Source organism: Citrus sinensis, chromosome 5, assembly GCF_022201045.2.
Source record: "Citrus sinensis cultivar Valencia sweet orange chromosome 5, DVS_A1.0, whole genome shotgun sequence".
In the NCBI taxonomy this organism is placed as follows: domain Eukaryota; kingdom Viridiplantae; phylum Streptophyta; class Magnoliopsida; order Sapindales; family Rutaceae; genus Citrus; species Citrus sinensis.
In genome coordinates this window covers 11115653-11121693 of record NC_068560.1, presented here as the reverse complement: position 1 = coordinate 11121693, position 6041 = coordinate 11115653, and the positions used below count along the sequence as shown (strand labels likewise).

At 39.5% G+C, this 6041-nt stretch overlaps 1 long non-coding RNA gene across 1 annotated transcript; it reads right to left on the bottom strand.

Moving 5' to 3' along the window:
* Nucleotides 1–2732: 2732 nt before the first annotated feature.
* Nucleotides 2733–6041, bottom strand: LOC112495909 (uncharacterized). Its single transcript, XR_003062316.2, has 4 exons — nucleotides 5929–6041; nucleotides 5614–5684; nucleotides 4402–4566; nucleotides 2733–4322 (listed from the first exon to the last, which is right to left on the bottom strand). It is a non-coding gene; the product is annotated as an uncharacterized LOC112495909 (long non-coding RNA).

Sequence of the window (6041 nt, the reverse complement as noted above, 5' to 3'; positions counted from 1 at the left end):
TAGGCGAAGCCCTACACACATTGGTTGGGAATGGGAGCCGTTCTCTTAATGAGCCCAAGGCAGAGCGAAATCAGTCGATATTATGCTACTTCCACTAGGTTTACTCTTGTAGTATAGGATGAGGGAGTGCTGCACGGGCTCGAAACCTCTCGTCGCATGAAAAATAGTGTTAAAGCCACACTTTTCATATCTCGAAGCTTTTGTTGCGAGCTTGCTAAGCGCTCTAATGTCGTACCACACAAGTCCTCACTTTTTTGAGTGCAAGGGTCGACAGGTAGGACAAATATGTGGGTTTTTACACCCCCATGCATTCGTACTGAGGCCGGCAGTGTCTGTACGCGGGTCTTCTCCCTGGATTGAGGACAAGTAGGTAGGGAGTTCATATGAAAGATTGACAAGGCGCCCTTCACGAGTAGGTACTCTTCATGCACGAGGACGTGCATGGTCATGGCAGTGGGAAAATGTCACGGACCGCAATCGTAACACACAAGATATGCGCTTATACGCTAACATCGACACTGGTCGCCCTTATTGTAAGAGACGTGCTTTAGGGGCGTTCATGTGGGGAATACAATCGTACTAGATTCTTTTAAGTTTAAGTAGGCTGACCTGGTTGAGTTTGAGGAGTTTGTCGCTAGTCGAGGACTTAACGTTGAAGACGGGTCTAGGCGAAGCCCTACACACACTGGTTGGGAATGTGAGCCGTTCTCTTAATGAGCCCAAGGCAGGGCGAAATTAGTCGATATTATGCTACTTCCACTAGGCTTACTCTTGTAGTATAGGATGCGGGAGTGCTGCATGGGCTCGAAACCTCTCGTTTCATGACAATTAGCCCACAAAATAATAAGACAAGGTTATTTTTGGCCGACCATACATGAGGATGCGTGAGAATTAGTCCGAAGATGCAATGAATGCCAGAAGTTCGTTGTAATTGCAACAGAGCCACCAGAAAACATGACAACAATGGTGAGCACTAGGCCATTTACACAATGGGGGTGGATTTTATCAGACCAATACCGATTGGGAGAGGCCAAATGAAATTCGCGGTGGTAGTCATTGACTATTTTAGCTAGTGGATTGAAGTTTAACTGCTTCAAAAGATAATTGAGAAGCGAACAACATATTTCATATGAAGAGATTTGATTTACAGATATGACCTACCATAAGCTATTATCACTGATAATGAGACCCAATTCAATAATGAGAACTTCAAAAAGTTTTGTGCTCAACTCGATATCGAGCTTCGGTTCAGCTTACCTGCTCATTCGAAGGCAAATGGATAAGTGGAAGCGGCGAACAAAACTATAAAGCAGTTGTTGAAGAAAAAGTTAGGTGAGAAGGAGGGCGCTTAGGTGGATGTGCTTCCAGGAGTGTTGTCGGCCTATAGAACGACCATGAAGACTTCAACGAGGGAGACTCTATTCTCGCTTGCTTTCGGACATGAGGTAGTAATCTCAGCTGAAGTTGGCATTGAGACACACAACACAAAATATTATGATAAGACAGTGAACATGGAACATATGCTGTTGGATTTAAATTTGCTTGATGAGAAAAGAGAGGCAGAAAGAGGTCGAGCAGCAATTTATCAGCAAAAAGTGGTTAAGTTCTGCAACAAGAATGTTTGGCTATGACAATTTCAGGAGGGGGACCTAGTGCTTCGCAAAGGCAATTAGTTAACAAAAAAGCTAGCTGATGGAGTTCTGGGGCCGAGTTGGGAAGGACTATACAAAATACTACACTCATTTGGTAATGACACATATAAGTTAGGTTATCCAGATGGTAGGGTCGTCAGCAAGGCATGGAATGCAGAGCACCTACGAAAATACTATCAGTAGGCTAATCTTATTAATGATGTTCTTGTTTGTTTATTTTCTTTAAATATGCTAGGAAAGTTTGTTTCTTTGTTACTTCAATATGTTTGTGTTCAATTCTGTAATTTCTATTGTATTAATATCAATGACGTTATTTAGAAGTGCAACTCTATTTCACAACTTATATACTTGTGACCGGTCTTATTTGAGATCAAAATCGACTTTTGGGCCTTATTAAGGTCTTACGTGAATAACTTTATCTGGTCTTATTTAAAGTAAGATTTATATTTAGACTTTATTAAGGTCCTACATGAATTGCAATCCGGTCTTGTTGAGATCGATATTGTCATTTTGACTTTATTGAGGTCCAATGTAAAAACTTTATCCAATCTTATTGAGATTGAGATCGGCCCTTGGCCTTGTTGAGGTCCAAAGTGAAAAATTTGTCTAATTTGATTGAGATTGAAATTGACATTTCGGCCTTATTGAAGTCCAACGTGAAAAATTGTTGAGGTAGGCCATTGCCTTAACATTTTTCAATTTTCAATTTAGTTGAAGTCAACCATTATCTTATGAGGTCGGCCATTGACTTGTTGAGGTCAACCATAATTATAGCATTTAAGTTCTACAATTTTTAATCTTGTTAAGGTTGGTCATTACCTTATTGAGGTCGACCATAACTTTAAGATTTAAGTTCTACAATTTTCAATCTTGGTGAGGTCAGCCATAGCCTTAACATTCAAGTTCTACAATTTTCAATTTGTTGAGGTTGGCCATTATCTTGTTGAGGTTGATCATAGCCATAACAATTTCTATAATTTTCAATTTTGTTGTGGTAAGCTATTGCCTCAGTGAGGTCGACGATAGCCTTGACATTATCTTGTTGAGGTCAGTCGTAGCCTTAACACTTATCTTGTGGGTTGAGATAATTTTGTTCAATTGCCAAAGTTCAAATTGGTTTGCAATTCATAGAATCCAAACATTGATAGGCCCGAGAAAACAAAAAGAGTAAGAAGTCTGGGTTAAACGATGATTATCTGAATACAAAAACCAATTAAAAGTTCCAACAAAAGCCCACCCAAGTTCATGGCCCATACATAGCGAACACTATGGTAAGGAAAGTGAATTCACTTAGGAAATTTCCTCTTAACCTTCAACAACCCTGTTGGTTAGGGAAGCTTCTCCCTCGATCTCGACCTCACCGTCCTGAAGCACTTAATTATGGTTCTCTACTTGGCTCGCGCCTAAAGATTTCTACCCAGCTCTATTTTTGCTTACATAAGTCATCCACATCCACTGAAAGTCCATGTCTGGATGCTTTTCTTGAAATAACTCAATGCACGTATAAATAACGTTGGCTTTTAACTACTTCTCCAACAGGATGCATTGATTTACATCAGACTTGACTTTCTCCAACTCATGGCTAAGTTCAGCAATCTTGAAGTCTTTTGTTACGGGATGAGAGGTTTCGAACTCGTGCGGCACTCATGTATCTCATACTACCAGAGCAAACCACAATATCGACTGATTTCGCCTTGCCTTGGGCTCATCAGGAGAATAGCTTTAATTCCCAACTAGTGTGTGTAAGGCTTTGTCTAGACCCATTTTCAACGTTAAATCCTTAACTGGCGACAAACTCTCCAAACTCAACCGGGTTGGCTTGCCTGAACCCTAAGAAGTTTAGGACCATTGTATTCCCCATACGCAGGCCTCTGAAGCACGTCTCTTACAGTCAGCACAACCATTGTCGATACTAGTATATTTTGGGTGTCACGATTATAGTTTGTGAAATTTTGCTAGCATTGGATTGTTTCTCGGCTATCAAGTCTATCGCTAGTTGGGCGTTTTTCTCATTCTAAGCATTAAGGTCATGTTTAAGCCAATTTCACTTGCTTGCCATCTTCTCATTGTTGAGCTTGGCTTTGGACAAGGCACGCTCAAGCTCTTTTATTTTTCCTTGGCATTTTAGTGACTTCATAAAGGTCTCGATATGCATTGCCATTAGTAAAGATTGTTGGAAAGTGAAGCATGTTAGCCGCATAAATAACATCAAAGAACAGCTAAAAACTAGAATTTAAAGCCTACCTCGGCTTGATTTCGAGTGAGCAATTCAAGAACGTGAGTGGCAGTCAAGTGAGAAAAGTCATTGAGGGCATTTTGGTTCATGGATCAAGCAGCCAAATTGAGCATGGGTAGTAAGCTCTCCATTCTTCCTCGCTTCGATCCCACGATATTCCCCCTTTCAAGTAAGTTTCCTGTCGGACATATCAAGGAAGTAGTGGAAGGTAAAATGCGCAGAAGACGCGAGTCAATAGCTCGATCATCTTTGTTTTGAAGTGGCACATTACGAGCTGAAGTTGCAGGTTGTTTATATTTTTTTCTCATTAGCCTTGTTCTTGTGCATCGTTCGTCGCAATTTCTTACTATACGGTTCCCACTATTCGTCTAATGTCTCTTCGACCAAGGCCTTCGCAATCTTTGCTGGGGTGCGGCTAGCATAAGTTATGTTCCCTATAACAACGATAAATGAAAAGCTAAAGTTAGTACAGCTTATGCATTACACAAGGATATTCACATAGAAAACTTTTACCTTTTGTTCTCGTTTTCTCTTTGTTTTGTGGAAAGTTGGAAATGATGTCGGTGCTAAATAATCTCTTAGATGTCAACAACAACTTCCAATCCTCTGTGTGCAGCAAACCTCTCTCAACTCTAATCCTTAGTCTCTCGCTTATGCCAACATTCCTCTTTCAAGTCACTTCAACACGGCAAGTATCAATTCGTTATCAAAATTCCAACCTCAACTTGAACAAAACTTTCATTACCTAGACTAAATTGAGCGAGCACTTTAAACCAACCTTTGTTAGCTCTATGTCCCTACCCTAATTTCCACCAACCGCGAAGTACTTATTTTTCCAACACTTACATGAGCTAGGAAAGTCAAGTACTATTCTTTTATTTTTTGATTTCTACATAAAATAGTACCATCCTTTGTGACTTACCCCATGTTCATTACACAAATGCAAGTGTGTGAATTCCTTAAACCATAGTTCAACCTTGTTCTGTTCGACCCACACAATATATATACAGCCTAAAATCCTCCAACAATTTGGATCAAGCTGACCATGACTCAGACCCAACCTTACCAACATCCGGGCAAAATAAGGTTGAATTGGCAACCTGAAACCAAGTCTAAACATCTCCATATAAATCATGGTTTCTCCATCACTTAGTTTACTGGCCACCTCATCTGCCCCCAATAACCTAAGCGTAATATCACCGAGAATGTGATATTACTTTCTTAACTCTTCAATATCTTTTTCTGTTGTATCATAATTCAATCTATTTACACCATATTCTTCATGTTCATCTCCGTCATCACTAACTTGTATATTAGATTCGCCACTCGCATGCCCATGCATTTCACTTCTTGCTCTCTTAAAATCATTCTCTACTGCACTATCATTTAACTCTGCTTACTATCTCCTCCGTTTTCCTCATTACCATCCATACTCGATTGAATACTACAAAGGGAATCATTATCGCCCCTAAATTCCATTATTACCTAATGCATGCACTTAAAAACCTAACTCCTTATTCAATGCCAATACACAATACATCAATATCTTCATTGTCAGCCCAACAAAATGATAGCAACTCTCCACTACCAACACTACTTTGCTTTATTCATCAAAGTTTACACGCAACGTAGTACATAGCACAACAATTCCAACGCCCAACAAAATTCACATTTATAAATACAAGAATGCAACAAGTAGATAATGCTTGAGATGAGGCGACTCACCAAAGTTGTTTGCAAACCCGAATGGATTCTATAATATGCAGGAATAGCAAAAGCAGGCTGCGGGATATTCACTACATCAACAATACAAACTACTATGAGCCCGACATTCACAAAAAAAAAAAAGAGAAATGAAAAAGAAAGGAGAAACGCAACAAAAAGAAGAAGAAGTTAGGGTTTTGGCAAAAACAAAAAGAGAGGAGAGTTCTTTTTTTTTTTTAAAAAAAAAAGGAGGCGTTTTGTTTCAATACACATATATATATATCTGGTATTTAAAAAAAAAAACACAAGAGAGAAGATGGCGCATGAGGTACTCACCAACAGGCTTGGTTATGGCTCAATAGAATAATTGTTTGATTTGCACAAACATTGCAGGATGGCAGCATCTTAATATTTCACTTTTATTGTGAAAAAGTGTGGAGGATGGGGAC